The sequence below is a fragment of the Onychomys torridus genome, chromosome 4 (assembly GCF_903995425.1).
Source record: "Onychomys torridus chromosome 4, mOncTor1.1, whole genome shotgun sequence".
Lineage (NCBI taxonomy): Eukaryota > Metazoa > Chordata > Mammalia > Rodentia > Cricetidae > Onychomys > Onychomys torridus.
In genome coordinates, this window is record NC_050446.1 from 150,242,654 (window position 1) to 150,268,511 (window position 25,858).

The 25,858-nt window shown below is 42.0% G+C and overlaps 1 protein-coding gene across 2 annotated transcripts in view; it reads right to left on the bottom strand.

Moving 5' to 3' along the window:
• Positions 1 to 25,858, bottom strand: part of Pcsk2 (proprotein convertase subtilisin/kexin type 2) — a 260,763-nt gene that overhangs the window by 56,375 nt on the left and 178,530 nt on the right. The gene's annotated exons all lie outside the window — the stretch shown is intronic.

Consider the following 25,858-nt stretch of genomic DNA (forward strand, 5'->3'; position numbering starts at 1 on the left):
AGCCTTCAAAGATTTAGCAAATGTGAGCGTAGTGTTCTCCAGGAATAGCTTCATTTTAAGTTGGGGTACCTCTTGTGTGTTAGCAAACTCCACCTAGAATCCAGCTTGTGTTGAGCTTCTTTGGTACTTCTGTTCACTGATTGCCAGAATGCTCTAGTTCTCATGTTGCAAGTGAGACAGCCTTTAGTGTTTAATTCCTGCTTTATGTTGAAGGCTCACTTCCATAAGGCTACTTCACAGTGGCCTACTTAAGGCTTGTCTCCTTTCCCCTCATATGTGCTAGTTTTTTTTTCCCTGTGTCTCCTCCCATGTGTACAGCTAATTTCATTTATTGTCTTCATAAATTCCATGAAGAGTTAATGTATTTCAGAGACTTAGATAAGGACAACACCGTGCTGGCATCCGTGCTCTGACACATCTTAGAGCCTAGTTGGAGGGACAAACAATCAGCCAAATGACTGAATAAATAAACGTGTCATTGTAGATTTTCATAATTATGTACTCTTACACCCTACAATAGTTAGGAGTGTGAAATTCTGTCATCCTGTAAGTTCCTTTCTCCATTGTGAGACTTTTGGCAAATAAATCAATCGTGTACTCATTCAACCATCTTTAAGTGATTTTATACATGTACTTAGGTTTCTGTTTGGTTTGTCTTTTATTCTTTGTCCATGCGCTGCAACGCCTACTATTATTGAGTGAATAATCCACTCCTGTTGCCTTGTCGTCTCAGCCTTCCCGGGAAGGCTGGTCTGTGGAAATTCTTTTCTCCATTGTTCCTGCACTTTTGGGTTTTGCAAGGAAGACTCCAGATGGCTTCTCGATTCACTTTGGGTTCAGAAAGATATTTTCATTCCTTCTTTAGTGTTCCTTGATTTCATGGTTCTGAGACATCTTTAGAAACTATGTGTGCTCCTTCATCAGGTAATAATATTTTAGTATGTGACACACTTTAATTTGAAAAGCTAGTGTTTCAGTGTTATCCTGTTTTGGGCAGGATATTGACTGATTCCAATTACTTTTGTTTTGACTTGTTGGATGACAAAGAGCTGCTAGATACCACTGGTTGCAATAATCAGAACTGTAGTACAGGCTGAGTACCCAGAATCTCCAGCTGTGGAATATATAATTCCAACATACATATTCTCAAGCTATAGCAATCTTGGGCATATACTCAAAGGATGATCAGTTATACCACAAGGACACTTGCTCAGCTATGTTCATAGCTGCATTATTCATAATAGCTAGAACCTGGAAGCAACCTAGATGCCCCTCAACCAAAGAATGGCTAAAGAAAATGTGGTACAGTTATACAATGGAATATTATTCCGTGGTAAAAATAATGACATCCTGAAATTTGCAGGCAAATGGATGGAACTAGAAAAAAAAAATCATCCTGAGTGAGGTAACACAGACCCAGAAAGACAAATATGATATGTATTCACTCATAAGTGGATGTTAGCTGTAAAGTAAAGGATAACCAGGCTATAATCAATAGCTTCAGAAAAGCTTGGTAACAAGGAGGGCCCAATGAGAGATGCATGGATTTCCCTGGGAAGGGGAAGTTAGAAGAGATCTTCTAGGTAAATTGGGGGTAGAGAGAGGAATATGGGAACATGAGGGATCCAGTTGAACAGGAGAATAATAAAAGAGATATCTTGATAGCGAGGGAGGGGGATTTGGGGTTAGGGAGAAACCTGGTGCTAGGGAAACTTTTAGGAATCTACAAGGATGACCCCAGCTAAGGCTACTAGCAATTGTGGAGAGGGTACCCAAACTGGCCTTTTTCTGTAATCAGATTGGCAACTATCCTAATTGTCATCAGAGAACATTCATCCAGTAACTGATGGAAGCAGATTCTGAGATCCACAGCCAAGTACTGGGCCAAGCTCTGGGAGTCCAGTTGAAGAAAGGGAGGAGGGATTGTATGAGCCAGGGAGGAGGGTCAAAGTCATGACAGGGAATCCCACAGAGACAGTTGACCTGGGCTTGTGGGAGCTCATAGACTTTGGACTGAGAGCTAGGGAGCCTTCATGGGACCAACCTGGGTCCTCTGTATGTGTGTGACAGTTATTTAGTTTGGTCTGTTTGTGGGGCCCCTAGCAGTGGGATCAGGACCTGTCCCTGGCGCTTGAGTTGGCCTTTGAGAACCCAATCCCTAAGTTGGGTTGCCTCGCCCAACCTTGATTCGAGAGGAGGAGTTTTGTCCTGCTTCAACTTGAGGGGCCATGCTGTGTTGACTCCCATGGAAGGCCTGCCCCTTTTTGAATGGAGATGGAGGAAGAGTGAATGGGGGTGGGTAGGAGGGAGGTGGGGAGAGGAGACAGGAAGAAAGGAGGGAGGAGAAACTGTGGTCAGTATGTAAAATAAATGAAAAAAAATTAATAAAAAAGAATATTGTATCAAATTAATCTTATGATAAATTCTCAAGGTGTATATAAAACATAAGTGTCTTTCATGTGTAGATTTGGGTCTCATCTCCAAAACATCCTATGTGTAGTAACTATTCCCAGCTTAAAAAAAAAAACAAAACTCAATCCTAAATACTATGGTACCATGCATTTCAGATGAGGGATACTCTATTTGTATGAATTTATTTAAATAAATATTAGTCTGAGCATTTTCAAACTTGGCCCTTTGAGTCTTTTGTATGTCTATCCCCTTTTTCCAGGATCTAGGTCTTTATCTGTGATGGTTAATCTTCATGGTCAACTTGAATGGATTTAGAACTGCCTAGGAGATAGACATGTAGGTCTCTTTATTAGGGCATTCCCAGAGAAGTTTAGCTGAGGATAGGCAATCTACCCCAGTTATGGCTGAGGGTTCTGGACTGGACAAAAGAGAGCAAAGGAGAAAATAAACTGGCAGCATCCTTCATCCCCCTCTGCTTCCTGACTGTCGATCCAGTGTGACCAGCTGCCTCACAACCCTACTGTCACAATGAGCCACCGTCACAGCATGACGGACTTCCCCACCATGGTGGACTGTATCTTCAGGCTATACGCCCAAACAAACCCCTTCTTCCCTAAGCTGCCTTTGTCATAGTCATGAGAAAAGTGACTAACATCTTATCAAACTTCAGGTCTTCAGTGGAAGATCTCCTGACTGCCATGCCCACAGTGAAGAGTCAGTCTCCAACATCTAGTCCCCACTCCCAGCCACACACAGGCTTCTATTCCAAGGAACCTTCACTGACTTGCAGAGTTTCAGTCTGGGTCTGACATATAGTCTTTGTCTCTGGGGCAACCTGCTCTCTCAGAGTTGACATTTCCTCCTCTCAACCCTCTTTGAGATGTTTGAATTTCAGTTCTTCTTAAGAAAACTATTTTGAAACAACTTATTTGTCTTCCTAAGGTACTCTTAAACTTTACTGAAATTTTTAGAATTTTGATCATTCTTAGGTGGAGTGAGTAGGGCAGGGCAGGAACACTGAGAGAAACATAATTATATATATAAAAATATATTTATAAATACATATAAGCAATATTTATAAAACTTATAAATGTATATTTATAAAAACATACAAATTATAAAAATGTTATATATATATATATTCCTTCTTTTCTTTAGGGCTTCAGAGTCGAGATTGAGACTTAAGCAATAGATCTTGAAATACATTTGCTAAGTCTAATTGGTTTCTAGAAGTGATCAAAATTCTCTGGTCGAGAGTGAGCTGGCAATGGCATGCCATTTGAGCAGTATTTGTGAGGTCCTTGGAGGGAGCCCCAAGCACCACTTCTTTCTTCTGAGCTGTATTCTTGGAATGGGGTGGGTACAGGCTGAAATGGCAACTTGATACAGATCTGGGCTTGTTCTATGACAGGGTTATAGATTACCAATCAGAAAGGTTCTGTGAGACACCTCATCCTTTAATCCTGTGGTGGTCCTGCCCTATACCTCACTGACCCCCCATCTCAGGGAAAGAAATAGCAGAATATTCTTGAGGTTGGTGAGAACCAGCTAGCCAGGAAGTTCTGGTGATCAGGACAACGAGGGTTTGGGCAGGAGCTTCATGAACTGATAGCTGATGTCCAGGGAAAAGACAACAATGAGGAAGACTTGAGGATGAGGATGGAGAACCGGCACCATGACTCCTACCTCTTCCTCCTTAACTTTGAGCTAGTGTCTGAAGCTAGAGATAGGGAGGGCTGGGGCACAGCTGAGTTGACCAATACCAGAATTTAAGTTCAGTTAGAGGGAAACATTTTCTTCACTTAAAAAAGATTTATCTTTTACTTTTATTGGTATGTGTAGTGGATAGGCATCCCAGCATTGGCCTGGAAGTTCCAACCCCCACTGAGGCTTCGGTAATGGTCACACCCACAAGGCGGGGCAGAGGAGGAAGCAGAAGACGAAGGATCGGGAAGAACTCACTCTCTTGGTTCCGGGACGCCGGACGCGAGAGGTGGACCGAGCAGAGTTCTCCAGAGAACGCCGCCGCCGGACTACCCTCTACCTTGCCAGACTCTGCGACCTACCCCTTCATTTGTAAGTTACCCCACAAAATAAACTTCCCTTTTAACTACGTGGAGTGGCCTTAATAATTCCACCAATATCTGGCGCCCAACGTGGGGCAAATTCCAAAGGCCCAGGCGGCTCGCTACCTCAGCCTCCTCCTGGCTGGCGGCTGGCGGGCACCTAAAAACGCCTGCAAAGTTCCATTTAACCAGGGGACGCCTACACGGTCCCATTCCCGAAAAAGGGAACAGCAAGTCGGGTGTCAGTTTCCTGGCTTAGCCCCCAGACCAGCGAAAACCGCTGTGAGTGAGGCATTCCCACTCCTCCCTGAGTGCCGGCTCCCTGCCACCTTGGCTCGGGTGGCTCCTGCCTTCAGCTGCCGCCAGCCAAGGTCACTAGCAGGCCTTGCTTTGGAGCTATACCAACGCCTCCTGCTGGCTGAAAAGTGCTACTGCACCCCCCAAAACCACGGAAAGATAAGCTTCTTTCAAGTAAAAGTACTTGATAATTTTACACCTTAAAACTGACTAACAAATCTTGAGTAATTCTTGTAATATGGCTGACAACATTACCTCACAAGAATTTAAAAACCTTTTTGCCTGTATGATGAATGACATTTTCCTGGAAATATACGACCTCCCTAAGACATATCTGGCCTGTACCATTTTGACATTCATTGTAATAATTCACACAGTGTTCAAACACTGGTTTAATAGTAAGAACAAAGATGAGTCATTATTGGGACTGATACAGGCTTTAAAAATTAGCAATGAAGACTTACAGAAAAAGATTCTCTTTCTGGAATCTGCTAACCAGGAATTACAGGTTTTAAAAGATAGCAATGAGGACTTACATAAAAAGATTCTCTCTCTGGAATCTGCTAACCAGAATTTACAAAACAAGCTTGTACCCAAAATTGCTTTTATTGATAATAAATATGAGTATTTAATGGATAGAACACTAACTCTCCAGAGTGAAGTTGTAGCTACTCAGACACTATATAAGGAAGAAAAATTATCATTACTTGATAAGATAAGGTCCATGGAATCATGTGTTTCAGAAGAACATAAAAACTTCCATGATTCCATGAAAAATCTGGAATCCCTTACAAGAGAGGAGGTTTACTCCCTGGAACAGACCCTAGGAATACAGGCCAATGCATGTTTCTAGGAATAATATCATAACATGCTATAAAAACCAGTCACCAACCATTCAGGCTGTACACAAACAGATCACAACTGCTGTTGAACTCTCAGAAGTACCAACTGCCTTACCTTTAAAATGGCTAACTAATAAACCTGTCTGGGTTGGACAATGGCCTTTGACAAAAGAGAAGCTACAAGCTTTAGAACAGCTGGTTCAAGAGCAGTTAAATGCTCAACACATTGAAGAATCTACCAGCCCTTGGAATTCTCCTGTATTTGTTATTAAAAAAAAGTCTGGTAATTGGAGAATGCTGACAGATCTGAGAGCTATTAATAAAGTAATTCAGCCAATGGGCTCCCTACAGACTGGGATGCCCTTGCCTTCTCTGCTACCCAAAGAATGGCCTATAATAGTAATTGACTTAAAAGACTGTTTCTTTACCATACCATTACAAGAAAATGATAGAAAAAAATTTGCCTTCACAGTTCCTAATTATAACAATTCTCAGCCAGTCAAGAGATATCAATGGAAGGTCCTCCCACAGGGAATGTTAAACAGCCCTACCTTATGCCAATACTTTGTGCAAAAACCATTGGAGATAATTCGTGTAAAGTTTCCACAATCCATAATTTATCACTATATGGATGATATCCTATTAGCTGATCCAAAGTTAGACACATTAGAAAGCATGTTTGAAGAAGTAAAAAAAGTTTTGCCTCGCTGGGGACTACAAATTGCTCCTGAAAAAATACAAAGAGGAGATTCTATTAATTACTTAGGATATAAGATAGAGTTACAAAAAATTAGACCCCAAAAGGTACAACTGAGGAGAGATCGATTAAAGACTCTTAATGATTTTCAAAAGTTGTTAGGAAGCATTTCCAACTTATTGGGTATCATGGGAATACCCAAAGATGGACTACAAAATTTGGCTAATACTCTAGAAGGGGACAAAGAATTAAATAGTCCTAGAGAATTATCAGCTGAAGCTGAGAAGGAATTGGCTCTAGTAGAAAAGACAATTCGAGAAGCACATGTGGATCGTGTGGATCCAGAACTTAAATGTATTCTTGTCATATTCCCCTCCAGACATTCCCCCACAGGTATTTTGATGCAGAGGGAAGATATTATATTGGAATGGATATTCCTACCACGTAAACCAAATAAGAAATTAAAGACTTATATAGAAAAGATCTCTGATTTGATTCAAAAAGGTAAATTAAGACTTCGTCAGTTGACAGGAATGGACCCAGCAGAAATTGTAGTACCTTTAACTAATGAGGAAATTTCGTCACTATGGAAAGATAATGAATACTGGCAGAGAGCCTGCAGTAACTTTTTGGGAGAGATTAACAACCATTATCCCAAAAGCAAGAGAATATAATTCATAAAGAAGACTGAATGGGTCCTTCCTCACATTGTACGACACAAGCCAATTTCTGGAGTCCTCACATTCTATACAGATGCAAATAAATCAGGGAAAGCAGGATACAAATCAGGAGACTTAAGTAAAGTGGTACAAAGTCCATACAGCTCTGTACAAAAGGCAGAACTGTATGCCATTCTTATGGTACTGATGGACTTCACAGAACCCCTCAATATAGTCACTGACTCTCAATATGCAGAGAGAGTTGTTTTACACATTGAAACTGCTGAATTTATTCCTGATAACACAGAATTAACTTCATTATTCATACAATTGCAGGAAATCATCAGAAAAAGGGAACATCCTATATATATAACACATATCAGATCCCATACAGGTCTGCCAGGACCTCTAGCACAAGGTAATGATGAGATTGATCAGTTACTAATAGGTAATGTGCTAGAAGCCTCAGAATTTCATAAGAAACACCATGTAAATAGCAAAGGTTTGAAGAAGGATTTCTCCATTACTTGGCAACAAGCTAAGGATATTGTGAAAAAATGTCCTACTTGTTCCTTCTATAACCAAACTCCATTACCTGCAGGAAGCAATCCAAAGGGTATACAGAGAAATGAAATTTGGCAGATGGATGTGTTTCATTTTGCAGAATTTGGAAGATTAAAGTATGTACACCATACCATTGACACCTATTCAGGATTTCAGTGGGCAACTCCTATGAGTTCTGAAAAGGCTGATTCTGTGATTACACACCTATTAGAAGTTATGGCCATCATGGGAATACCTGTACAAATTAAGACAGACAATGCCCCAGCATATGTCTCCAATAAAATGAGACAGTTCTTTGCTTATTACAATATAAAGCATGTTACAGGTATACCACACAATCCCACAGGCCAAGCAGTCATAGAAAGATCCAATCGAACTTTAAAGGATATGCTAAATAAACAGCAACAGGTAACAATGACTCCTAGAAATAGAGTGCATAGTGCTTTATTAACCTTGAATTTTCTCAATGCTGATGAGAAAGGAACAACAGCTGCGGAGAGACATTGGACGACAGACAAAACTCCTGAGCTAAACCAACCGGTTTATTTCAAAGATGTGTTGACCTCAGAATGGAAACCTGGATATGTCCTACGTTGGGGAAGGGGTTTTGCTTTTGTTTCCACAGGAGAAGAAAAGCTATGGATACCAACAAAATTAATAAAAATTCGATTCGAACAGGAGAAACCCCTTGATGAGGAGAAATAAAAGATCATCCCCCAATATGACATCTCTTCAGGTTGTAAGAAAAATTTAACAATCAAAGGTTGGGGTAGGGTTCTGTTTTTGTCTTTCCAGGATAATGGAAATACCCATCTTCCAGAAATCATAAGGCCTTGGATATCCGGATGTTTACAGCAGAAAGAAAGAATCTATTGGTACCAATCTACACAGGGTAAGATATCACTGTCTAACATCTATATCTCTATCAATCTAGAATAGTTGTGGTTCCAATTTAATCATAAACCAAGCTGGCTTTGGAGATGGAACTGGCTCACTCCTTCTCTAAACCCAAGCATATTGATAAAAGAAAAGGTTGAGAGATTCTTCAGTCCCATATCAGAAGAGCCCTCTGGCGTGAGACAGAAGGAAACCAATTATAAGGAACCATTATCTTCAAGATTCTAATTCTCTCCATGCTTACTCTTGATTTCTTGGAATCCTTTCTTACATGTCATGACATCTTTAAATCCAAACCTTCCATTCTGATAAAAAATAAGTTTTTTCCAATAGCAATCTCTGAAGTCTCCAGAAGGAAGATGGGGCCCCAACAACGACAACAACTCTACCCAATCCAGAATGATGCCATGGTAATCATCATCATACTACACTTCTTTCCAAAATTTCAGACAGCCTTACCCATTACTCTGAGAGTTGCTGCAGAATCTACAGTTAGTCTACCTGAGATTTAACTATCTGAGCTTTCTCACAATACCCAACAGAGATACCATCGCTCCCTAAACAGCAGGAAGCAATTCTAAGAAAACGACGCCCCTTCTCCCTAAGGTTCATATTTCTCAGGGTTATGGTTCTAGGGTTGGGGGTGGAAGAAACTGTTAAACTCAGTACTCTCCTTAAGGAAACAAAATATGTCTCAAAAAAAAAAAATGGGAAAAGAAGAAATGGAATGAATAGGTATAAGATATTATGGTAGACTGTCATATACATTAGTAAACAAATTTAGTAATATAGCAGCCTTTGCACTGTTATGAATTCTTATATGTTGATAAAATTATAAACTTTTTACATTCCTATTTAAGATAATTTGTATATTGATACAAATACAGAACTATGTTTGTTATATTGTACACATATTTTTACTCTCATGTGAAATATTTGTATATTGATACAAATGTGAATTTATATCTGTCATACTGTATGTATGTTCTACTTCTGTTTAAGATATTCTGTATACTGATATATATTTAGGATTATTATCATATTGCATATTGCACTATACATTCCTACCTCTGTTAAAGTTATTTTGTGTATTGTCACAATTTAAAGTCATTGTCCTTTTACTGTACATCTGCTCACAGACTGTTTGCCTTATTTATAGGAAGCTTAGTCCTTAGGTTGTTTAGGTAGATAAGACTTACATAGTTATTGTCACCTATGCTTGTCATCTCTATAATTATGTTAGTTAGGTTATCCAGATTTATAAATACATAGGTCAGATGGACAGGTAATCTTCAAACACTTCATGGACCTAGAGAACATGGCATTTAAATAACTTAGAATTCTGTTGACATGAGACATAACTGCTCCTGGCAGCACCAATTTGATCCCGAGAGAATGTTGGGCTTCTAAGACATTTCCATTTGGAAGTTTGTCTTCTTGGCACAAAATGGCCTACTGGGCAAAGAACTGCCCTCGCCTCAACTGCTGACAGTACAAATGCTGTCCTTTCTGGACAAGTGGGACACAAGGAAAGCGACCACTATACTTTGCCAAGACAGGGTAAGATGGTCTTTCAGAATTCCTGCTTCTGAAAATGGTCTGTCAGATACTCTAGGCCTGTAGCCAATTTGAATGCACCAACGATACTGAGAAACATTAGGTGACTGTCCAGGCTGCTAGCTGTCTCTGTCTACTCTTGCAAGACTCCCGAAAGTTGCTTGCGTCCTTCTCTCATTTCTCAGATATTATTATATTCCTTCTCAGGTCTTTGATGAGGTTGGAGATTAGCAGTTATAGTTACAACTTAGTATATATACATATATAATATCTTAGATAGGATATATTAGGTATTAGACTCAGGTTCTTTAGGATAGGACACCTTTTGGAATGATCTTTGTAACACGCCACCTATCCATGCCCTAGACTTCCCTGGATTTTACTATGTGTTTTTTGCTTGATATTGTTTGTACTTATTGTAATTCCAACTTATCTAGGTCATTATCCCTCATTACTCCTGGACAATATTTGATAACCATCTCTTTGTATATAGTCTTGTATTAGGTTAGAACTTTCTTATTTAGACAAAAGGGGGAGATGTAGTGGATAGGCATCCCAGCATTGGCCTGGAAGTTCCAACCCCCACTGAGGCTTCGGTAATGGTCACACCCACAAGGCGGGGCAGAGGAGGAAGCAGAAGACGAAGGATCGGGAAGAACTCACTCTCTTGGTTCCGGGACGCCGGACGCGAGAGGTGGACCGAGCAGAGTTCTCCAGAGAACGCCGCCGCCGGACTACCCTCTACCTTGCCAGACTCTGCGACCTACCCCTTCATTTGTAAGTTACCCCACAAAATAAACTTCCCTTTTAACTACGTGGAGTGGCCTTAATAATTCCACCAATAGGTATGTTTATGCCTGAGTGAGTTTATGTGCACAATTTATGTGCAGGTACCCACTGAAGCCAGAGGGCATCAAATCTCCTGGACCTGGAATTACAGGGAGTCGTGAGCCTGGTGTGGGCACTGGGAACCAAGCCCCATTTTCTGTAAGAGCCATAGTCACTCATAACTGTGAAGCCATCTCTACAGCCCCTTCTGTGCTTGCTACCTAAAGGATGTGAACTCTCCACTCTATCTTTTCTGGCATGTATATTCCATTTAGGTTTCGGGTTGAGGTCTTTTGGCTCCCATTCCAGGCTCTGGAGAAGATACTGCCCTAAGAAAGGTATAAATTAGAAGGAGGGCCTGAGAAATTCTGAAAAACTTGAAACTCAAAAGCCTTGAACCCCTTGGCCACTTTTATAAAAAGAAGACAGACCCTGTATTATCTGTGGTCAGGTATTCCTCCCTACTTTAAAACAGATGGTGGGTTAGCAAACCTAGTAATTTTTTAAAATAATGAATTTGATGACTAAGCCTTAGTTCCTTGGGTAAGAGTCTACACTGAACATTAAGGAAGGCAAATAACTGTTCTGCTTGGGCTGTATGTTTCCTGGCCCCAAATCTAATGGTTTATAGCAAGAAAGGACAAAAAGCAATACTTTCAAAGGTTCTGTTTATGCTTTTATAAGCAAACTGAATCATTGATTGACTTGAACGACAATGTGCCTGCTATAAAATTATCTGTGTATGAGAAGTTAAACTGGCCTTGAATTATATTGAACTTTCCTACGGCAGCCATAGAAAATATTCAAGAGGACGTGATGTTGTAGTCAATTGGACGCTCTGGTTATTTCAGGTCTAGCTAGACACTCGTTTAGATTTTTTGTGACTTCTTTGTAAAATACATCATTATATTTTCTTGCTTCAGAAAATATGAGCTGTTTGGCAAATATAACTTAATCTTCTGTGATCCAGGATCGTGGTGATTCAACTGTCGTTAAGAACTTGAAATATCATTGTGCCATCACTCAGGCAGGGAAAGATTGGGCTGAATCCAGGGTGACCTTAGGGCTTCCCCAGAAGTCATTTCTGGGAGAAACTTTGGAATACATCTCCTTTTCTCTCCTTAAAGTTCTTCATGGGGAATCGGGGACAAACATCTCTGGTGTTTCCAGTAATTCAATAACCAAAGACTGAGTTTCTGAATATTTGAATATATAGAAAGTGAGACTTACTTTGCTCTATATAGCTATATAATTCCATAATTAAGAGTTCTAGTTGGTGTCAGCCTCATACACTCACCACACAGAGGGTCAACATGCGTGTGGAGCTATGAAAGACCAAGAGAGGTACTGATTTCCACAGCCTTCTGTTTCTCAGACCCAGAGGCTATGCTTGTGTGGCCATCCAAGGTGCAGGCTGACCAAAGGGATACTTCAGACACTGGGGACAGTGTCACTGTGAAGCCTGGGATGAAGATGGGGGCTCTTGAGCTCAGTGAAGCTTTTGAAGCTTTTAAGGTTGAAGGTAGATGGGACATTGTCATCCTGCCCTCAAAACTAGACTTGAATGCCTCAGGACCCAGGGGGCCCTTCTGGTCAGGCTGCCTGAGACTCCTCAGTCTTCAGGCAGCAGCTTAGTGGGGAAGGGAGAAATATCAAAGTCTTGGATCTAGACTAGGGTTGTCCCAGAAGGATAAAATCCAAGGACAGATGGATTGCAGCTTGTTCAGTTACCTCTTCCTGCTTTCCCCAACCCCACAAAAGAATGTAGTTTGTTACTTAGTATGAAAGAAGTGTGCACAATGTAACAAATAGCTTTTACATATCCATTTGAAAAGGCGATGAACGTTTTTTTTGGTGGGGGGGTTCATTTTCTTAATTACATTAGCCATTAGCTCCTTAACTCCTTGGTGTCTGGACTCATGCTGTTCTGAGGCTTGGCTCCAGTCAGTCTGCTTCTGCCTGCTTTTACAACAGAGCCTGCCTTCTCCACCCATTACTGTTGTTAAGGTTCCTGTGGCCAGATGCTCCTTCACTCCAGGTGTTGCATCAGCTGGTCAATGCAGCAAAAGACATTGCAGCCGGACAAGCACTAATATTCAAATAACGTTTCCTTTAAACTGAACTTCCCTTAAAGCCCTTTCTTCACTGACAGTAACAGACAACCACACACTTTTAAGCACCTCCAATAAAGCAAATGTGTGGGCATCAAAAGTGTTTTCATTATAAGCTGTGACCACAGTGCGGCACACCCAGCTCCTGAGGAAGCGCATGTCTTTCCTGGTGAACTTTCAGTGACACACGCGATGAACTGGAATCCACTTAAGCCTTTTCTTCCAGAGTCCAGTCAAACATCTGGACGAGACCAGGGCTGGTAGATTAGGGACAACATGAGCTCTAAGGGCAGCATCTGAGGACTCCACGAATTACTGTAGCATTGCTCAGTAGCAGTGCTCACTGCTAACTCACCTGCGGCAACAATTATGGTTCTTCCCATCAGGATAGCAGTTTCCTCTAGAAATCTCATGCATTACGCCCAGGGTCCCATGCTGTTGAAGTTGCTCTCTTCATGTCTGTGCAACGCTTCATAATTTTAAGCCCTTCCTTTTTTGATTACAAAAATATGGCCCACGGCTGGTTCAGTTTTCGTAAATAACAGTTTTATTGCAATAGTTAACTTTTCTTCTTCCCAATTGCCTGTGGTTGTTTTCATAATAAACAGAATTAACCAGTGGTGTACAGGCTTGCAAAGCCTCTCTTGGAGTTTGTGGGACCTTGACCCATGTTCGATGCTACTGGTGTTCCCAGGCTCTTACAGCCTACAGGCTAAAGTCTCCCACAGATCTTGTCTTCCTGGGTAATCCCTTTTGCTCATGGACCTCTGGTCCATATCTGTGCTGTCTAGGTGGGGCACAGCTGCTGAAAAGGCACCTGAGTCAAGCAATTTAACTGCATTGTGAGGCATTTATTGCTTCCTTCTCTCCTATCTCGTAACCGCCGAGGAGGGCTGTTAAGGCAAGCTCACTCTTGACTGAAGGATTTCTGGAGTGGGATAGGGGGGCACCAGTTCTGTAGCCTATAGCCCTTCTTTCTCTTCACAAATACCTTGCTTGTTCTCAAGGTCAGAACACTGCTCTAGACAGAAGGCATGTTGAAACCACTGCTAAGGAGAGATGGGTACACGGTACCCATAGTGTCTGTATACAGGTCTCAGGCATCTTATTAAAAATTTTTATATTTTGGGAGTGTCACACATGTATATAATAAAATATGATAATATTTACCCCCACTTCTCCCTACAACTCCCCAGACTTTCCTAAAAAGTGGTAACATACTAGGCTTGTGTATTAGTTGACATATGTAATCTTGGCTCCTGATGGAATGATGGCACAGATCATGTTTTTTTTTGAATGCCAAGGAACAAATTTGTGGTTTGACCCCTAAACCAAGAAAGTGGTCATTGAAATTAAGGCTGCAATGTGCAGTCGGGCCAGACATGCCTTACCCAAGGGGTGCAACTGGGGCCGCAGCTGGGCTTGGCGGCACTTTTAGAAGAGGGTCTGCCATTTTATCACCCACCTGCCCAGATGAACATCTTTTCAGATTCATTTGCTGTTTTGCAATTCTCCAGCAGTTAGGGAGTTTGTGCTTCCATCTCATTATGTATGCACTGGGGCATCAGTCACAACAAGAAATAGGTCTACATTGTTGTAGTTACATGAATCTGGACCTCAGAGAAGTCAGACAAGGAAATAAGATGTCTCCAGTGAAATATAATATGAGACTTAAATAATGTCTCAAGCAATAGGTGTGTATGACTTGGGTATGGGATGGCGTGTGATTAATTGCCAGTGCAATGTCAAGCTAGAGGAATTCAGAAGAAACATCACTTTTGTGCCTTTTGTTCGGGATTGCTGCTTTCCCTGAAGACATTTAACCGAGTCGCCCAGCTAGGAGCTGTGGACCCGTATTAGCTGAAATTGCACTGAGCTCCTGGGCTAATGAAAGAGAAATGAGCTTCCCCAGATAGACTTTAAACCGTAACCATATTGCCCCGGCACAAAGCTCATCTATATGGAAACCGAGCAACAAAATAGCTCAGCCCGTTAGTGCCTAGAGAGTGTTGCTACTGCGCCTATGTGCATCTAATATGGTCATGGCTGAACGTTCCCGACTGTGCCTATTTTGATTTTCCTCAAATAATTCTCCCACATGCACTGGTTTTACGATAATGTTCAGCTCACTTTGGACTGAAACTAACATTAAAGGGATTTATGTCTATATTAAGCCTGGTTGTAGAACTTAATGAAATTTAACATTTCTCTAGCACTCCAAAAATTTAAAAAAAAAAAAAAAAAGAAAAAAAAAAAAAGAAAAAAAAAAAGGGACGCGCTGTCAGAAGTTTGTTTGCCGTCCTCCTTCTGTGTGTTCCAGGTTTCCAAGGGCATTGACTTTCTCTCTCTCACAGTGCTCTCTGGTGCCAGGTTTGACATCTCCTCTCCTTATGTCTTGTTCTTGGAAATTCTAGCTACTTCTCTAGTTACTGACACAGAATCTAGATACTAGGAATGATGGAGCCTAACAGCGAGGACACACAAGTATCAGCATGCCTCAAGCCACGGAGTTCTGGCTGGACTGCTTGCATTTCCCAAAGCTCAGCAGATCCTTGCTGTGGTACTGGATGCCACCCTTATCAGCATGACTGGGAGAAGCACCAAGCTCTAAGTCTAAGAGGAGATAGTGATGATAACAATAACAATAATAATAATAATAATTTCTAAAGGTTGACACACGCTGCCTAAACTAACAGTGTCTAAATTGGTTTTAGAAGAATAGAACTTTTTTTTGCCTTAGGTATTTCTCTGAAGCCTGAGGAGTACATATAGATGGAAGGGTGGGCAGTTGTTGAAAGAAATAGGCAAGGTAGCTCCTTGGAGTCCCCTTATGATGGCCATTGCCTGTCAATGTCTCCTTGGCTTGTCTTCAGATCTCAGATGGCCTGTGATGCATTTATTAGGTTAGACTGAAGCGGATTCCCTCATACACATCTGTGTGTGTGTGTGTGTGTGTGTGTGTGTGTGTGTGTGTGTGTGTGTGTGTTCATGTTTATGTATGCATGTGTGGAAGCCAGAGAACAAGCTTGGATTGTGTTCCATGTGTGTTGCCTATCTTTTTTGGGGTGTTGTTGTTGTGTGGAGGATGGTGAGGCAGGGTCTCTCTCTGGCTGACCTGGAACTCACAAGCAGCCTAAATTGGTTGGCACCCCAGAGTTCTATTCACTTCTCCCTCCTCAGCACTGGGATTATAGGGACACTCCACTGCACTCTTTCTTTTACATGAGTTCTGGGGATCAAACTCGGGTTTAATGCTTGCTTAGCAGTACTCTATACCACCTGAGCTCACCCCGTTCTGCACGCAGGTGTGTGTTCCTGGGGCTGACCTTTGGAAGCTGCTACTCATTGGAATTCATCTTCCAAAGTCCACTCCAAGACAGGCTTTCAAACCTGGGTGGGGAAAAGCATGCAACTTTATTTTCACTACTTACCACTTCAAATCAAGCTTGTCCTACTTAATATGTCTATATGAGGTCTGGCTGTAAAACTTAATGAGATTTTAGATTTTCTCCAGCACTACAAAACTGTTACAGTCAGAAATTTGGTTGAAAGCTCTCTTCTTCTGTATGTGGAGTGAAACTCATGGTGGTATGAACTGCCTCGATGATGGTGTCACTCAGGTTGTTTTAATATTTGGCAACTATGATCGACTTAATGGTCTTTCTTGGTGTTCTGTAAACAATCATATATTGAAAAGAAGTCTCCAATGTGTTGGTAAGAATGGTCTTTTGAGTGACTGGGGTCATGAGGGTGAGGCCCTTGCAAGTGGGATGGTATAAGAAAGCACTATTGATGAGGACCAGGTCCTCACAGACACTGGATGTTCTGGTCCCATGATCTTGGACTTGCAGCTTCCTAAACTTTGAATAATTAACCTTTGTTGCTTATAAATTACCCACTCTGAGCTATTTTGTTATAGCAGCCAAAAGAAACAAAGAAACTTGGTCACTTTATGTGTTTTAAGTATTTAAAATAAGACTTTGAAGATGAAGGTCATAAACATTTTGTTGGTTGTACAACTTGGTTTAATTCCTTTGAAGAGAAAATTGGCAATATCTATCAAAATAAAAAATGAACTATTTGACTTAATAATTCATCCCCAAGACTCTGAAAGTACACTTGAATATTTACATGTATTCATGTAAAATGCATATTTAATTATACACTACATATTTAAACATATTCAAGACATTTGAGAGTATAATGTTAAAAGACTGAAAGTATCCCAAATAACCAATACTGTGGATGAGTTAAATAAATTATAGTCACTAAGATGCAAAGCTCTGTACCTCTGGCAAAGGATGAAGTACAAGTCTTGTAACAAATTCATTCCCAAGAAATGTCATTCAGTAAAGATGGCAATGTGCAGAGCAGAATGATAATGAGCTTTCATTTATATGGAAGAGAGGCATATACGGTAAACTCATAGACTAAGAATACAGAGAATGCAAACAAGCACAAAGGCCTATTTATAGTGCTTTGCCTCTGAGAGAGGCATGGTATCTGGGATGGAAGACATGGCTTTCATTGTATAACCTTCCAAGTGTAAATGTTTGTCATAACAGTAACAAATGATGCACAGTGCTACATTATCATTCCATGCAAGAGGCTCTTTCAGGTGTTCTGTGTGCATTGGTTTCTCTTCAGGATGTTCATGTGTGTGCAGCACTCATCACCACTCCCATGCTGTGAGCACAGACACTGAGGCCCAGAGGAGCTGAATGATGGCCAGAGGTCATGCAGAGAATAAGGAGAAAAGCAAGGGTTGGGAGGGTGCAGTCTGGCTCCAAGCCTCTTCCTCATTAACCACAATCTTAGTTTCTGCGCGTTGGAATCATAACCATTACATTCTACTGCAATGTTTGAAAGAGAAGACCAAATCTCCACCAAATGAAAAAGAATGATGTAGTGTCTTTGTACTGGGTAGCCATTCCAGCTTTGGCCTGGAAGTTCCAACCCCCCATTGAGGTAATGGTCACGCCTAAAAGGCGGGGCTGAGAGAGGATGCTGAAGACCCAAGATCCAGATGCGAGGGCTCTCTTGGTGCCTGGACTCTGGATGCTGGAGGTAGACTGAACAGAGTTCTCCAGAGAACACCACCGGACTGTGCCATACCTTTGCCAGACGCTACAATATAAACCTACCTATCCCTTCATTTGTAAGTTACCCCACAAAATAAACCTCCCTTTTAACTACATGGAGTGGCCTTAATAATTTCACCAATATGTTTTTACTCTCTGGAGCAGAGACAGATTTCTGTTTAAATCCAAGTGTGTAAATTGAGCAGGTAAATTAACTTCCCCACTTGCACTAATCCCACTTTCAAGGGCCTCACGCTCATGACCTCAGTTACTCAAAGGACATCAAGACAGCCTTTACAAGAACTGGAGACATGAATCTCTTCCTTTGCAAGATCCATTCATTGTTCTTTGCCAGCATGGTTTTATTTAGCAAATCCTTTCATCTGAGGTTGGTAGAATACCTTTTAGGCCTAACAGGGCAAGCAGGCTTCCAACAAGGAAGCTCTCTTGCTTTCCAAACTCATTTCTTTTTTCTCTGTTGGCTATACCATTCTGTATGGAAGTAGGATTTATTTTTTAATTACATCTTTGGAGTGGAGAGATGGTTCAGCATTTAAGAGCAGGTAGTTTTCTTGCAGAGGGCCTGAGGAAGGTTCCTAGCACTCATGTTGGTCAGCTCACAACCACCTGTGACTCCAGGGCATCTGATAATGTCTTCTGGCTTCTGTGGGCAATCACACTCATCTGCACAGAGTCTCACACAAACATTGCATGCATACACACAATTAAATAAAGAAAAATGGAAGCTGAAATATAGGTAAGACAAATAACACTGGTGACTGCATGTCTCAGAACGTGAAATCTTGGGCTTCCACCCCACTTTTTTTCTTTCCCAGAAGCCTTTGGCATCATAGATGACTCCTGGATTCTTAAGAAGAGTTTAAAACCCATTTGCTAGCGATGGTATTTCCTCAGTTGCTGCTGCAATATCTCTAGAATGTCCACTAGGGGCCCTATGTGGCAAAGGTTGGTGCTTGGCTTGTGGTGCTATCAGAAGGTAGTGGAAATCCTTAAGAGGTGGGGCTGTATGGAAGGCAGGAGCATGCTCCCAGGTGCACTGTAGGACCCAGCTCCCCTCTTTCTCTTTCACTTCCAGTTCACAAGGTGAACAGTTTACATACCCCTCCTCAACATAGGCTCCAAAGCAATAGTCAGGAATCTCCAAAACCATGTGCCCACATGGCCTTTTCCTCTCTTTAAATTGATTGTGTCAAGTATCAGCTACAGTAACAGGAAGCTAACTGACTCAGATGCTCAACTGTGAGATCACCCCCCACTTTAGATAATCTGGCATTGTAGGGAAGGACTGTCATTCCTTTAAAGAACACCCTTTCATCCTTATTATGGTGACAAAGTCTCTTTTAAGTGCTTCCTTGCTTAACACCTCCCCAAACTCGGTAATCCCTCCTGTTTAACAGAGGTGAGCATGCGTGGGAAGAAACATCCTGCTTCCGCTGCTCTGGTGGCATTTACTGTGACGGTCAGCTCCACGGTGCCGGGGCTGCTTTCCTATTTGAAATAGGGATTTGTAGTTTCCCTTTAAATCACACCTGTTTAATGTTAAAAAGTGAGTCAATGTGAGGAAACACACCAGGATAATGTCCTCACCAGTCACAGAAATTGTGGTGATGGCTGGGAAGCATTGGAAGAAATGCATAGCTCTGACTCCTCCAGTCATCATCAGAGTTAGCCTTAAAGGCGGCCCTGAAATTACCCATCTGCACGAGAGATTTAGGAAGCAACAGAAAGGATATTTTGTCCTTAGCTCTCAACACTGTGGCTTGCTAGTTTGACACAGTGACTTCCATCTTTTCCATCCTGCAGGCTGTTGGTCTTCAGGGGTCCCTGCCCATTCACACATGCATTCAGTCAGTTGCTCATGTGACAGACATTCATGAACTACCTGATGCTTTTCAGACATTGCACAATGGCAAGTCACTATTAACCAATAATAAGCCCTTAGCTAGGCTGTTTAGTAATCCTAAGGATGTCAACACTAGTTGCAGAATTTTTAATTGAGTCTGTGGTTGCCAGTTGGCAGTGATTCCTAGCTCAGGCTACATAAGTAAAATCACCCAGAGCTGGAGAGATGGTTCAGCCATTAAAGGCTAATAAAACATCAACAAAATCACCTGGAGGACTTTTAGAAACATAAATACTGGGGGGTAGAAAGATGGCTCAGTGGTTAAGAGTACTTGTAGATGCCCTGGCTAATGTGAGGTTGATGTGGGTTTTTGAAAAGAAGTATCTGGCCTTGGTAACTTCATGAGAGAGTTAGAAGGGGGTCACCTAGGGTGACTTCAGGATGCCCTGGGGCTTTGGGAAAGGAGAGAGGTCAGGAGCTGAGCTGAGCATCCCTGCTGCTGTGGAACTGGCAGGCTGCAAGGTGCAGGGGCAGTGAGGAGCCAGCTCACAAGGCAGTTCTTGGCTGGTTCCCACAGTCCCACAAAGCCTTACATCAGCAACCTTGTAAATTAACACCAAGACAGCAGAGATTCAGCTCAGGGAGAAGTGCAAGGTGACGTTGCAGCCATGGCCTCAATTTGTCTTGTCAAGGTGGTGAGATATGAGTCAATTTGTGTTCCCTTCTTTCTTACTGGGGTTTCTTCCATGCTCTAGGTATCTCTAGCTTGGTCCCTTGATGGGGCTTCTGTCTGCTTTGAGTGGCAGGGAGGTCAAGGACATTGCTTTTGAATCTAGATGTCCCAGGAGACATGGAGTGACTAGTTTATGCCTTTCCCACCTCAATGGTTATACAACTTCAATGTTGCCTGCCTCTCCTTCTTTTTGGCCCCAAAAATAGCGATGATGAGTTCACCGATAGCTGAGTCACCTCTTCCCGGGGGCTGTCCTGGGCAAGTAACATTTATTAGGGATTTCATCTCAAACACATTGTATAGAATGTTTTTATTCACCTGTCAAAAGCACAGCTATGTGGATATAAATATATCAGTCAGGGATCTGTTCCTGTGATATGCACACATGTATGTTTCAGATGTGAATATGTGTGTGTATATTTCTGACCAAATCTGTCCCACTTGGGCCTCAGAACAGGTTTGAGACTTGAACATTGTAGCCCCCATTTCACAGGTCAGAAAACAGAGGCTCTGTGAGGCTATGGAGTTTGCTCAAGGCTCTTCAGCTAGAACATTCACTCTCCAGGGTCCTGAGTGACATTTACAGAGTACCTTTTGATGATAGAGGGGAGAGAGAAAGAATGCTCTCACCTACAAGACCTCGCTTAGTCTTACTCTCTCCGTGTGGGGAGCAGGAACATCAAAGGCTAAAATGTGTAAATGATAGCAAGATGAGGACTAACCATGGGGGGCCTCAGACCTCAGAGCTTTGGGTTCTACCAACTTTCATATCCATAATAAATTGTGCTCCAAGATGTGCCCACAGTCTCCTCTCATCTGTTTAAGTATTTTTCACAGTTAATCTCAGCTTTCATGATTCTTTAGGCAGGACAACCTTCCTAAGAGGACATGAAAATAGAGAGCCCTGACCTTGAGAAGTGAGTGGAAAGGAAGCACAAGGCAGCCCATAAACACAGCAGTGTTTACAGCCGAGAAAATGCTAAGGGGATCAGCTCCCTTTGATGAAGAAGTTGAGATTTACCTTTGAAGGAGACCAATTTTATGTTCCCTGCTAATATGAAATGTGGCCAAAAAAAAGAGGGAGAGAGAGAGAGAGAGAGAGAGAGAGAGAGAGAGAGAGAGAGAGAGAGAAGTGATCCCCAACTGTTCCAGAGAAAGATTAAATGCGTTCCCAATTCCTTTCAAAGCGATTCATCACTTTAATTGGTTTTGATGCCAAAAACTTTGACAGCATTTGCTGATGGGAATCCAACTTCATAATTCATAAACTATGGAAAAGTGATTACAGCCTTTGTTTAGAGGCTGTGCACATACTTTATTAAGTTGCTACAAGATGGAACATCAGATCCACATTAATCATACCATCTCCTCTTGCTCTGGGTTCTAGCAGGTAAATTATGTACCACAGTCTCCTGGGAGGGGAGTATTGAGGACTAGGCTCTTTGAAGATGACAGGCATCTCCGTGACCATTGGTGTTCTCAGCATTTTTAAGAACCAGGAGAAGAGAGAGCCCTCCAGGTCCTCAACACCTCTCATTCAAGTTAATCTCAGCATCTTCCTAAGCCTTCTAGAACCCAAGACCCTGTTCAAACCACAGAGGCCAATGACTTACTGACTATCCTCTGTTTCTTTGATTTTTCTAACATGAGTACCTTTTCTTGTGGTCTGCAAAAACCTTCTGGCCATCCCATGCTTTGTGTGTGTGTGTGTGTGTGTGCACGTGTGCGTGTGCGTGTGTCTGTCTGTGTCTGTCTGTGTGTGTTTATTTAGTTCCATTTTGCATTTCTTCTCAGTGTTGAATTCTATCCCCCTGATTGATCTTCATTCCTAGAGCTGTCATGGTCAAGTACAAGCACTGGCTTCTAAATTTCACCATGGTTGTTCATGGTCTGTTGACTTTCAGGTTCTCTCTAGCTTAGTGGTTGCCTTGTTTTAAGGGCCATATGGTAAATGTTTTAGACTTCAAGGGCCTGAAGGTCCCGTCTCACCTATGCCTTTCTTGTGGGAAAAGAATCACCAGTGATACAGAAGTAGATGTGGTCCCATTACTATTCAGCTCTCCCTTCCTTCCTTCCTTCCTTCCTTCCTTCCTTCCTTCCTTCCTTCCTTCCCTCCCTCCCTCCCTGCCTCTCTCTCTCTCTTTTAAAAGGAAGACTATAAGAAACAGAGGTGTCAAGAAAAACCCACAGAATCAACTAACCTGGGCTCACAGAGGCTCACAGAGACTGAACCCTCAAGCAGGGAGCCTGTATGGGACTGACCTACCCTCTACATATATGTGACAGTTGTGTAGCTTGGTCATCTTCTGGGATTCCTAACAGTGGGAGCAGGAGCTGTCTCTGACTCTTTTGCCAGCTTTTGGGATCCATTCCTCCCACCAGGTTGCTTCATCCAGCCTTAAAATGAAAGAAGGTGCCTAGTCTCACTGAAACTTGATATGCCATATTTTGTTGATATTCATGGGAGGTCTGCCCTTTTCTGAGTAGCAATGGAGGAGGAGTGTGCTAAGCAGAAGTGAGTTTACACATATCTGTTTAGAAGCGATCCTCCACCTCCAACAGTCTGCCGCTGTGTTAGTCCACAGCACTTGTTTACTTTGCCAGTCTCTGTGGCTGGTCCATGGGTTTGGACTAGGGCTTTGACTTGAAACCACTGACTACACAGGAGCTTCTCAAAGCAAAACAGAACACCATCACCAGTACCACCATCACCAACACCACCAGCACCACCAGCACCAGCACCAGCACCACCAGCACCACCAGCACCAGCACCACCAGCACCACCATCACCAGTACCACCAGCACCAACACCACCAGCACCAGCACCATCAGCACCAGCACCATCAACAACAAAATGAAAAAACAAACAAACAAACAAATAAGCAAACATGTTGAATGAATGAACGGACAAATTACAGGAATTGTCTGTTTTGTTGATTTCAATATATTCAACATTTTGAAAGCCATCAGGTAGAGCTTGCTCACATTCTATACATTAAAAAATTATTAAAATATAGTGATTTGCTTTTGGAGCTAGACAGGACAATATAAGCTTGCTTCCCAGAGATTTCAAATATTTAACTTTTCATTACTTGCACTTTTATACAATTAAAATGTTGTTACCAAATTTGCAAAGCCACATTGCTAGACCAGCATAATTCCTTACTGTATCTCAGTCTTGTAGCTACAGATAAGTGCAGCTACTGCCTCTCTTTAAAGAAGCTTCTTTGTGGCAAATGGAGACCATTACAGAAAAACACAACTAGACACAATGAAGAGATCAGTGTGTGTGTGTGTGTGTGTGTGTGTGTGTGTGTGTGTGTGTGTGTGTGTGTTGGTGTGGGGGCGGGCACATCCCCATTGGAAACATCAACATCACAACTCCTGCATCTACGGCTCAGGGAATATTGCAAAAGAGGAGGCAGAAAGATTGTAAGAGCCTGAACATTGGGTAATCACCTGTGAAAGTCTCTTCTAGAAATGACTGCATAAACAGACCAGAATAACAGCAATATCAGTGGACATGTTAATGTGGAAGGGAGAAAATTTCATGGTATGTCACTCATAGACAAGGAACTGCAGGCAATTAATGTCTGCTGGGAGGAAAATTAACCTCTCTCAGGGACTAAGCCCCTTATAGGTTGTCCAACACAGAGTGGTCAGCCTTGACACCACATACCCCCTACCCTCACATACCCACACACACCACACAGACTCAGCAGGATATGTTTATATAGTAAAGCATGCTGTGCTATAAGCCTTGTGCTGCAGTCTGTCTTACAACTGCAAGATAAGTTTATGGTCCCACTTAGTGTTTGCCTCCATGCAACTTGACAAAGAGCCCAGGCTAGACCTTGTAATCTGAAGATTGCTCAGCCCCCCCCCTTAATCCCACAAGAGTCAGGAATCTGCTTTGTTCTCAGGAACTGAAGGGTTTGTTTCTCCCTTCAGGCTTCCATGCTTATGGTGCTGGCAGCTCTCCTAATGAAGCTTATCTTCAGATCCGAAGGCCTGCCTACCCCTTCAGGACCCATCTCCTAATGCAGGTCTTTTGAAGAGTGGCGTCACACCAACTCCTTTGCCTGAACCCGCATTTAAGTCACAAAATCTGGGAATATAATCTTACATTCTAAATGCATGTTTAACATCCAAATGCATAAACTGTATATATTTTCAAAAACTCAAATAGAAAAATAACCATAATTTCATTTAACCTTATTTCTGTTTTTTTTTTTAAATCTCAAGAATTATTTACTTAGAAATATTTATGAAGCTTTTAAGATAGAGTTGATGGGAGAACATGAAAGGAAAATGAAGCATCTTGGTTTAGATTGGTAGACACAGGGGGAATGTACAAGGACACATTGACTGGAAGCAGCATCAGGGCACACAGTCCCTGTTCCTTATCCGATACGGAAACACAGCTGGATAGGTGCCAATGCGGCACAAAGGAGATGGGTTTTCTTAGAGATGAGCTTTCTTGACCTCTAGAAAATCACGAGGCTTTTTTGGTCTCCATGCACTCTAGGGATGGTGGCATTTTCTAAAAGTTGAGTAGTGGCTGGGTTACCACAAGAAATCTTAGTTTCCTATAAAAGCCAAGAGGTTTTATTTCTAATTGTGCAAGCTGCATGTTGTCCAAATGTCCAGAATGGAGATTGGAGAAGCAAATAATGGCACAGCACACAATGGAACATCAAACAGCAACCAAAAAGATTAAGTGCCTGATATATCCAACCACATGGAATAATTACAAATGCACCAAAGGACGTTCTAGAAAAGACAACACTGTAGAGAATACAAATGGATCTGTGGTGGTCAGTGATGGGGGAAGGAGTTGACTAGAAGGGGAGTATCAGGGCATTTGGGGACACAGCTTGAAAGGGACATTGGTTTTTTTGATTGTGGTGGTCTTTGCATGATTTTATGTTTTCAAAGGTCACAGAATGGTGCACTTTACCTTTTGTAAATAAAATAAAAAATGAATTGAAACATAGTGATTGGCTACCAGACTGTTATTATCTATCTATCTATCTATCTATCTATCTATCTAATTACTTATTTTGGTTTTTCGAGACAGGGTTTCTCTGTGTAGCTTTGCACTTTTCCTGACTCTTGCTCTGAACTCATAGAGATCCGCCTGCCTCTGCCTCCCGAGTGCTGGGATTAAAGGCGTGTGCTGCCGCCTCCGCTGCCGGCGCCGCCACCACCACCCAGCGTTTTACATAATTTAAAGTAAAATGCTCATTC